Raw genomic sequence first — 10,914 nt, forward strand, 5'->3', positions numbered from 1 at the left:
CTTCCTGGAAAATCAAACATGGACCAGATGGCGTGTAGTAAAGCTACCCAAATAGATTTGGTATGAGCTGAGCTACACTGTGAAAACACAGAGTAAAAATAATTGGATGCAGAAAGCAAAGTGAAGGTGGTCAGAATGACCCATGCAGCTTGGCTAGGGAAGAAAATGTTATGCAAATAAAGGACAGCTACAGAAAGGTCCATGTGTTAATTGGGGGCATTTATCCTGTCTGTCAGTGACTAAAGTAGAAGTAATGAAACCACTAGGAAAAAAAAGACAGATACTTGCAAAGGCAATAAAGAGATATGGTATATAATGTCCAAATTATCAAACAGATCAGAAAATATATGCTCAAGAAACCACACATGATAAATGCCAGCATCCTGTTATCACTGGATCTAAAAGACATCTGGAACCAAATTATCTGTGAGAAAATGAACTGTCAGACAACTGGAATTAATTAATGCCCTACAGATCTGTGTTAGAAAGGTTGGAGAGCACTAAAAATACCGAAGGATCCCGTTTCCTTACACATCATGCCAATTTGATCTGGTCAGGCTGTAACAAATTTTCTGTAAACATTCTAGTGAACAAACAACTCCCCCAGCCCCCTCCAGCAGCTCCCAGGGTGGCTGAAAATTTGCCTCTAAGGTGCCTGAAATTTCAATGGCAAAAAATGGAAGAGGAAAAAAGCAAAAGAAAGAGTTGTTATCAGGTATGTTGTGGTTGATGAACCAGGGCAGGTAGGAGAATTTCAGATCCTTGACTTGGTAATGTTCTTCAGCATGGATTTTTGTTTGCTTTGGTGAGATTAGACCTAAACATCTTGTACTAAGTCCATTAGAGGAAAAAGAGAAAAGACAGAAAATATAGTGGGTGAACTTCTACTGCTCTTGTCTAGGGGAGATGCATCCATCTCAGCGGGGAAAAATGCACATACATCCATGCTGGGATGGGAAGGCAGCTAGGAAGAAGAATAAAGACACCAAAGACCTCCACCAACCTTGTGATGACATTTTATATTTATTTTTTATTTTTTATTTTATTTTATTTTATTTTATTTTATTTTATTTTATTTTATTTTATTTTATTAATTTCCCTTCTCTGTCCCATATGTCATCAGAGACCAGGTGAAAGAAAAGCCTGTGAAGGACCATACAGTGCAATCATGGGGGCTGAACCCTGTCATGCTCTGAGCAGGGGGGCTGGGCTGCTGAGATCATGCGGTGCAGGTGGGAGCACACACACTTCTCCCAGGAGGTCTTCGAAGCAAGGCAGGACCCACTCCTCCTACCTCACTCAGCCTACCGGGGAAAACCACACTTGAATCCTCTGTGTAAGCTGCTGCTGTCCCCGAGGAAACGGCTCTCACCTGCCTCCTCCTTTCCGGCCCCTGTGTCACCCACTCATTCCCACATCCCTCTGCTTATTGCCACTCAGCTCGACAGACTGGGGAAGTGTTCTGTGTTAAAATTACCTTGTCATCAACAAAAACAAATGGTTATTTTTAATGTCCCCAGTCTGTTGCAGGAGTCTGAGGTTCTCTGCAGGCTGGCAGGGCATGGGTTGTCAGACATTGCTCTTTTTGCTTCTCGGACCTTTCCTTACTCCCTTAGCCCACCTGCTCTGGCAGAGCTCCTGCCCCTCTCAAGTCCCACCAGGCTTCCCCCAGAAAACAAGATTCAAACCCAGCTCGGTCCCCAGCCTGCCACCTGCATCTGTGAAGAACAGGAATGATGGATTTGAGAAGACTTGGGTTCTAACCCTGGCTTTCCCATAGGTGCAAGAATGACTGATGTCTGGGAAGCAACCTTGAAGAAAAGGGTACCAGAGAAAGGAAAGAAAAGCTCTGGACAGCAGGAGGAGGATGTATATTGGTTCATGCCCTATGTTATGCCAAGCACATGCCCAGCATGGTGGGACTTTCTTCCCTGCATGGACCTCCTCCAGGGAGATGGGGAAGCTGAGAGTCTTGTTAGTGTGACCAGGTCCCCTTTGCTCCTGAAATGGAACTTTATGTCCTCAAGTACCTGTACACTGAAAGGGAAAATTGGGTGCAAAGACTTCACAAATAAATTTCCCTTACCTACATCTCCATATCCTCCCCCCTCTAGTTCTTAACTTGGTAATTAAATTATGCAGCTGAGGAAAGTGATTTGGAAAACAGATGGCATGCAAGATGCTATACAAAACAGTGGTGCATTTTAAACAGATTTGGGTGGTGTATGGACCTTGGAGTAATTGAACTTCAAAGGCTGCTTGTGCAACGGCCTTTAACCAGAAGAAATTAATGGCTGTCGTGGCTTAGGCCCAGCCGGCAACTAAGCACCACCCACCCAGCCACTCAATCACTTCCCCCTGGTGGGATGGGGAAGTAGATTGGAAGGGTAAAAGTGAGAAAACTCATGGATTGGGATAAATACAGTTTAATAGGTAAAGCAGAAGCTATGTGTGCAAGCAAAGCAAAACAAGGAATTCAGTCACAGCTTTCAGTCAGCAGGCAGATGTTCAGCCATCTCTAGGAAAGCAGAGCTCCATCATGTGTAACAGTTACTTGCGAAGGCAATCACTCAGTACATCCCCTACTTCCTTCTTCTTCCCCCACCTATATATGCTGTGCATGACATCACATGGTCTGGGATATCCCTTTGGTCAGTTGGGGTCAGCTGTCCCAGCTGTGTCCCCTCACAACTCCTTGTGCACCCCCAGCCTGCTCACTGGTGGGGTGGAGTGAGAAGTGGAAAAGGCCTTGACTCTGTGTGAGCACTGCGCAGCAATAATGAAAACATCTTTGCATTATCCACAGTTTCCAGAACAAATCCAGAATATAGCCCCATACTATCTACTGTGAAGAAAATTAACTTTACCCCAGCCAAAACCAACACAATGGCCCTCTAGCCTCCAACTTGATACAATTACATATTAAAATCAAGCTTTTCCTTGAACGTTGTGGCTAGTCTAATTTGCCACACAAGTCAGTGTGACCTAACCATAGTTTCTGTTACATGTCAATGGTAGGAAACAAAGGATTTGGGCAAGATGGGATCTTGAAGCAAGCAGTTTAGCCTAGCACTAGTCTGAAAGTAAGGAAGAAAAGAGCAAAATCATTAATCTGTGTGAGAGTCTAAGCCCATTCGCCCACCATCCTCTTTATATTTAAGACCATGGTGTGAACTCGATAGGGAAGGGCTGAGCAAAGTCCAGGTGCCACAGCCACTGGGAGCGTGAATGCCATGTTGCCAGACCTGCTGGAGAAGCACCGTGTGGTGGGAGCCCACCCCTGCCTCACAGACACTGCATGCCCGGAGGGAAAGGAGAAGGGGAGCTCTTTTGCCAATATAGCTGAGGAAAGAGGTTTGCCAATGGCATCTGCCTCTGGATCAGCATTAAAAAATCTTAGCTCAAAACTTAGATGGTAAAAGAGATTGTGATAACTTATGCTGAATGGGACTGCTGCCTCTTTGCAGGAAAATGGCATGGTCATCAAATCCCACCCTCTGAGACAGTGCTGGAGATCATCAAGATGAAAACCATCACGAGAGGAGCTAGAGGAGCCCTACGGCTGGCAGCTGTTTCCACTGCTGAGTATATTTCCACACAAAGCTGGAGGTCATTCTCAGAGAAACTAATAAATTGAACATAAGGAGTTTAAACTGTCTGGATAAATAATGGCAGATGTTTAGGGAAGGAATAACAGGCAACGTTATGAGTTACGCAGTGCCTGCAGTTCAAAGAAAATGACTTCAAACTGCGGGATCATTGTTCAGAGGAACAGGAAGGGATGAAGTGACTGGGAGAGGGGGAAAGGGGAGGAAAAGCTGCCTACCTTCCCTCAGATGCATGGTGAACCACCACTTCATCGCCAAACTAGCATCCAGTGCTTGCGGTGGGAGCAGAAGCAAGCACCATCACCGGCAGTCGCACATTCCAGCCTGCAGAGCCGGCTTCCCCAGAACATTATTAGCGTTTAGTGGGGCCGCTGATGTGCAGAAATGCAGAATCCCACCACAAAACCTGCATCTTCCTGCAGATATTTTCAGCAAAGGATGAGAAACTAGGCTAGTACCTGGGGTAAGGATTGATAAATGAGAATCCCGGCATCTCATATCCATCTCTGTTTCACTGTCCAACCTTGTGCGTAACACCTAACCTCTGCATGCAGCTGTTCAGCTGCCTGTAAAAGAAATTCTCACTTCCTGGGTATGTGTGGAGACCTACGATCCAACTACAATCCCTGTTTGAAAGACACTATGAAAAATAACTGTGCTGTCAGCCCTCTTCTTCCCCACCCGAGGACAGAGTAGATTTTAATACAGTATATGTGCTGAAAGACATTTACTGTCTACAAAAAGGAATCAAACCTTTCATTGTCAGAAAGGCTGCAGCACTTAAGTGTTTTTTTCCTCAGATTTCATAGGGGATAATAGGCAGTGTTTAAATGAAGAGGGCTAAATTATCAGAACATTTTTGAGTTACATAATGAGTATTGCTAATAGCAATGCTTGACTTGGCAACATAGTCTTCAAGGTTATTTAGCAAAGCACAGAATGTACATCAAAACCCCCCCCAAAATTAATTTTGATATGTCTTTGCAAAATAAATGTAAAACTAATCAATTTGGCTTTTCACTTTTATTTTGCCTTTTTGTTTTGGCTATCAATAAAAGCAACCTTGAATATGCAACATAAGTGTTAGACAAGAGTGATAGAGCAACAATAAAATGAGAAGGAATGCAAGTTGGTACAGAATGTCTTCGATCATTATAAAGGTAATTATTGAGACAGACAGCTTGGTGTGCATGAATACAGAATAATGATGAGTTTGGTAAACCTTTACCGCACAATACATATGCATTTGTATGCCTGGAGAAAGGGTGCTTAAGAAGGAAGCAACAGAGTGAATTCAAAGAGCATGTGCATCACTCCGATAACAGGATGGAAGGAAGGAACTACTCCAAATCCATCTTACTCAGAGGAACAGTTAATGCTACAACAAGCTTCCCCTCATTCACTCATACATTAGCTGCCTTATTGCTACAAAATGGACTGTAAATCTGTACAGGTATTATGGACAAAAAAAAAAAAAAGTCTCACAAAGTTTCAAGATCGGTCAAGACATAATTTAAACAGTAGGTCATTAAAAACTGATTTGAAATATGGAATTTTGCCTAAACCTTCTTTAATTTTGCTCACTTCACACAGTGAGAACTCCTTGGGCAGATGTTACTGTCAAGTAACTTGTGTGCATGACTATGTGTTTTCTGCCCAAAATATCTTGTAGTAAAAAAAAACCTACTCCCAAACCTGTTAACATTGGTACAATAGAATTTTGAGATGTTCAGCCCCGATGATGTCCTGCTTGTTGCATCCAGTCTTGTAAAATCCTTTGCCCAGGGAAGAGTTTAGGCAGCCATACACAGATTTGCAGCAGAAACGTGTTGCTTTTTGAAAAGAAAAATCAGTGTGATGGTCCTGATGCTGCAAATACAGAGCCCAAAGCTAGCAGAGCCTGGCGGCAATGGCTTCAGCTCCATTCCCTCTATGCTGCCCCCAACACGCAGCCTCAGGCACCAGAAACTGCCCTAATTGCTGCAAAAATCCAGTGAAACACTGTGAAACAATTTTAATGTAAAAATAATGGGAAATACACACTCCTCTGAGTAAAACATGTTAAAAAAACGGGTTGAAACAGGTTAAAAAACCCAACATGGTAGGCCCATATTCCCCCAAGAAGCCACTGACTGACAGCTATCAGAGAAAAGGCTATGGTTTCAGCCTGAGACACCAGCTAAATGCCATCAAAGCTGGGGTCAGTTAATAGTGATCATACCAGCGTGCGGTCTAGCATCTATCTGAAGGCTTCACAGTCACGTTTTTGCTTGCCAAGACGTTTCCTCACACCAGACATTATATTTGTTCTGTCCCTCCATCCTCATTTATTACCTTGTATTTTTCAGGAATAGAAAAGACATTTTATTCTTCTGCTAATATTCTTAGCTCCTCATATTTGCTGTTGAATCACCTGCCTGTCAGACCAGAACTTGCAAACCTCCTGATCTGTCATATTTTAAAAAATTCAATTAATTTGCCCTTTACCTTGCCATTTCATATAATGAATAAAGCTACCGAGACACCTCACCCCACACCTGCACTTGGTATCTCACTGTTCATTATTGCTTTGTGTTGACAGTTCTGCAGCCCATTTTCAATCTCCCCTCGCTTATTGCCAGCCTGATCTAAATTAATTTTTTCAATAAGATCTTGAGGCATTATTTAAAATGCTCCCTATGGTGTATTGCTTCCCGTATATGTCTCCATTAGTCTCCAGTTTGGCTGTAAAAAAGCGGCAAAGTTCATAGGACACTATTTGCTTTTAATACACCAGAATCATTTACTGCCTATGATTCACTCGTCCAGATACTTGTATATTCATAGCATATGCTCTATGGTTTTGATATGGATTGAAAATTAATCCATCAAAAGCAAGAAAGAGATGCTAACTAACTCCAGAATTTCCATATTTTTTTTCCTTTGGTATCAGACCCATTTTTCATGATTTTTCAGAAAAAAAATAGATAGGATCTAGGCTACCCACCATTTAGATGTACTGACTGCTATATATTCAGTCCTTCCAAACTAGTCTCCCCCTGCCTAAAAACGGACTTCCTGACAATTTCACGGTTAATTTTTAACTGTCTCAAACATTATTCTTCAGAGGAATAGTGCAGGAAAAGATAGTTCAGGCCGTTTGATTCCACAAATGCTTTCCCTTGTTGCCAAACCCATGCCTCTTCCAGCATTTCACATTTGCCCTTAGGTGGGAGCATTCCCCATGACTGTTGATCTCTCCCCCCCACAACCCCACACCCTGGCAGGGTTCCTGATATCCAGGCCCCTGGCAAATGTCAAATATTACATCCTATACAAGTTGTGGCTTTGCTCAAAGCAGCTGCCCTGCAAAACTCAGGTTGCAGCCCCACAAACCTTCAGTGTAGGGCCTTGCACTGAAAAGTATTGCAATTGCATTCTTCATTGAAATGCATTGAACTGAAATACAGCCACATGCATATATTGAAAAGACACAGACTTCAATATTGGCACGTGCTCTGATAAATATGATGAGAAATTGCTTCTTATCTGAAGTCTGGATTTGTCCTAATCCCACAGGGAGGAAATGGAAATGACCTAAAAGTTAGCTCTTTGGGGCTTTTGAAACAAAACATTAGCCACTCACATCTCTTTTTTAATTGATCCCGCTGTATGGGGTCCAAATAGTTGAAATATTTTGTCCAGAAACCATCAGTTGCTGTTGGTTGCTGAACAAGCAATTATATGAAAGAGCTTTAATCGTTTATTTTTTCCAACTGCTTCTAGTGAATGGCAATTGTCATGCAAATAAATAAAGAGATAAACGTTATGTTAGCTGAAAAGTTGTAAAAAAGTTACATTATGTAAGGTAATGTTTGACACTGCATTAGCTCATTAAACTAAATTACAGATTGCTTTTTTTTTTTCTTCTTTTAAATGCAACATCAAAGGCGATTTAAGTAACTTACTGCATTTTTGGGAGAGTGATTTCAGCTTGATTGCTATATGTGCTGTTTGGAAATTGTGTATTGCAGGTGTGTACATAATTTTATGGCTATGCCAAGATATTTTATAACAAAATTTTACATCCAAATTACATCTATATAATTTAATGGGCTAACCTTTTTCTTCTTATTGCATCTCCAGCCATGCATCCACTGCACACAAAGCATTTTCTTGGCTTATGAGACTTAAAACCATCAGACCACCGAAGTACCATGAATTAAACACAGTGCAAGTAATGACGACATTCATACTAGCATATCAAACCAGAAAGAAAATTGCACAGCCTCTCAAATATCAAACTTCGGGCTTGATTCATTCCGTGGGTCTGTGACCTGACAAAGCAGTGTGATTAATTGCACACATATTCCCTCAGAGGTTTTCCTGCTCATGCTTTCTGCAGCAAAGATTGTTAGCTTGACAGATCAGCATAGCGACCTCTTAAGATGCCAGAAAGGGAAGGGGTTGGTTTCTGATTGAAAGTTAATGGAGGAAGAGCAGCTGCTCCATGCTGAGGAAAAAAAAAAAAACCAAACCAAAAAACACCCACCAAAAAACCCCCCAGCTTTTGATTCTCAAAGAAATCACAGACAGAAATAAGCTGATTTTTTGATAACTCCAGCTATAGGACTTCTGTCAGGGACTGCAAGAAACTATTCACATGATACAATAGGCTTCATAATTAGGAATTCTGTTATGCTTCCTTTCATCTGATATATAATGGCCTGAGGTTTTTTTTTTTCTTTTCTTATTAACCACTGTTCTAGATGCCTCCTCTTCCATGTGTGTGTTCTTGGTTTTAAGATACTTTTGGTCATTTAGGCTGAAGTTTGCAGAAACACAGGTTTGGCAGGCAGCTCCCCAGTTTGCAATGCTGGTGAAAGGATGCTTGCACATGTATGTTCCTTCTGTTAACAGGCAATCCACACTGTCCCACCGTTGTACTAGACCTACCTACCAGGTGTTGACTGCCCAATTTAAAATAGTTTTAACTTTTCAAGAAGGGCCTAAATTCCTAGCAAATTGCATTAGACAGCTCCTCAAAATTGCTTAATCCCTACACTTTATCTATGAAAGGGTTTTAAACATTAACTAATGTTTACCCTTTCGTTTCCCAGCTGGACTCTGATGGGCTAACACACACTTGACGGATCCTTTCATGTAGTGTGTGAAATGAGCTGAGATGCCTGCTGGCCCTCTGTAGACATCCCTGCTCCTGTGAGGATGACACTGCAGCCCTGGCTCAGGAGCGGAGGGCTCCTGGGAGCAAACAGCAGCAGCACTAGGGCTGGGGCAGGCAATGGCGAGCTCAGCTGGGGTGGCGGATACATGGACAACTCTGCACTCTCGCACCTTGCAGACGTCTTTGCTCTGATCTAGGACAAATCCCTCAAAACAAACCTGGAAGTGTGAGTCTGGAAACTGAGACCTGTGCCACCTCTCCATTGCACTCCCCAGCTTGCATCCCAGGTGATAACAGCCCTTCAAATTCAGCAGACTGGGCTGGACCCCTGTCAGAGGGCTACGTTTACACCAGAAATGACAGGTAATGATCTGTGGAAATGTCCCCGGATACCCCCATGACATCCCTCATCTGCTCTGAGCATTGATCAGTAGCTAAATTCTCTAATGCGTTGTGAAATCTCATCTTTTACTGGCCACACAGAAATACACAAAGCAGCAACAGTGCAACAAAAAATTCTCCCATTACTTCGACTTTTAAAGTGAGCCTAAGAAGCTGACAGAGCAAGATACTGCATAAACAAAATTATTTAATTGCACTACATGAAAGAGAAGGCAGGTCTTGATGAAGCAGAGCAGCAGACGGCATGACAGGACAAAATTCCTCAAAGCAGTAGGATATAAATATTGAATAAAATGCAGAAGTCAACTCTGCAGATGGCTCTGGAAAAAAAGCAGCTGCTCTGGCTGCAAATACACTTTGGAGAATACACCAGAAAAACTGGAAATCCACGAAGCCAAGGGGGAAATCAGTAAATAATCCTCTAGAAGGAAATCCCCAGCTTCCATGATCAAGTATGTGGATTAGAAAGACATTTCTAAATCAACGAGGTGCAGGTGAGGACAGAAGAGTGAATTTTAGGATTTTTTTTCCCCTCAGCATCACACTGCTAAGCCAGGGAGATACTACCTGTCTTTGCACATTAATTTAGATGTTTAATTTGGGATGTTAGTCTCTGCAAAATTTAATATCATCCTTGTAACCCTTACTTACTTCCAGCGGCCTTTGCAAATGGCATTTCTAACAGATTTAAAGATATGATTGCCAATCGAGCAAGCTGCATTAACTCAATTCGCTTCTTGCCTTTTGCTTGGTAAATCAGCAGCACAACTCAGCCACAAAAGCTTCCGGAGCAAAGATAGAGAGGATTTTGTTAATCTGGATTTGTGAGCCCCAAGCTACTGACTTAAAAATCCATGATGAATCTGTGTCACCCTGTATTTCCTTCTCCCTTGGGAAAGCAAAGAATGTAAATATGCAGAAAATCAGGGTTATTCCCCTTACCTGTAAGAAGTTACCAAGACCAAAATAGAGGAGGGGAACTGGCCACCACCTTACACAGATTACCAAACCACCCCACAGCAGCAGCTTTCTATGATTTGCAGAGTGTGAAAAAGTAATATATAAAAAATATATATATATAGTAATCACCACCCCCCCAAAAGAGATAGACGTGTGCAATGTTTCCACAGGTTGCTGAGGCACAGCAATCACTGAGGACGGGAGCGATGCCATGGCAGCGAGACGTCGTGAAAGGAAACACCGTGTCTTTTGCAGAACAGCACTTCCCTCATCACTGAGCAGCATGACGCCCACAATGTGTAAAACTTCACAAAATAAGAAGCTGTATGGAAATCAATTCTTCAATGCACAATATGATTAATCTGAGATGGAGGCTGAGCAATACAAGCAGGTTTGTCACAGCACCTTGTGCCAACAAAGCTTTCAGGCTTTCAAATCTAGCAATTTTTTTGTCCTTGGGAAATACCTCGCCTATGTGTCAAAAGCACAACGAAAATGCAGGGTATTTAAACATAATACTAAGAATATCAGAGATTAGTACAATGAGCAGTGTGGTTAGAATTGCAGAATTGTTAATGTAGATTGAAATGCTTTGCCAGTAATCACATGCTGAGAGACTTACTTTCCTGACTGAGCCACGTGGCTTTTCTCCTCCACTGTGTGCCAGCCCTGCAAAACTGCACAGCTGGTCCCAGGAGTGCACAGCCCTGTGGGGGCGAGGACGGGTGCCATGAATCTACTCCAGTTTCAGATGTGCTCAGGAAAACTGCCAGACATACA

This window comes from Athene cunicularia, assembly GCF_003259725.1.
Source record: "Athene cunicularia isolate RWA chromosome 1 unlocalized genomic scaffold, athCun1 chr1_part2, whole genome shotgun sequence".
Taxonomy (NCBI): domain Eukaryota; kingdom Metazoa; phylum Chordata; class Aves; order Strigiformes; family Strigidae; genus Athene; species Athene cunicularia.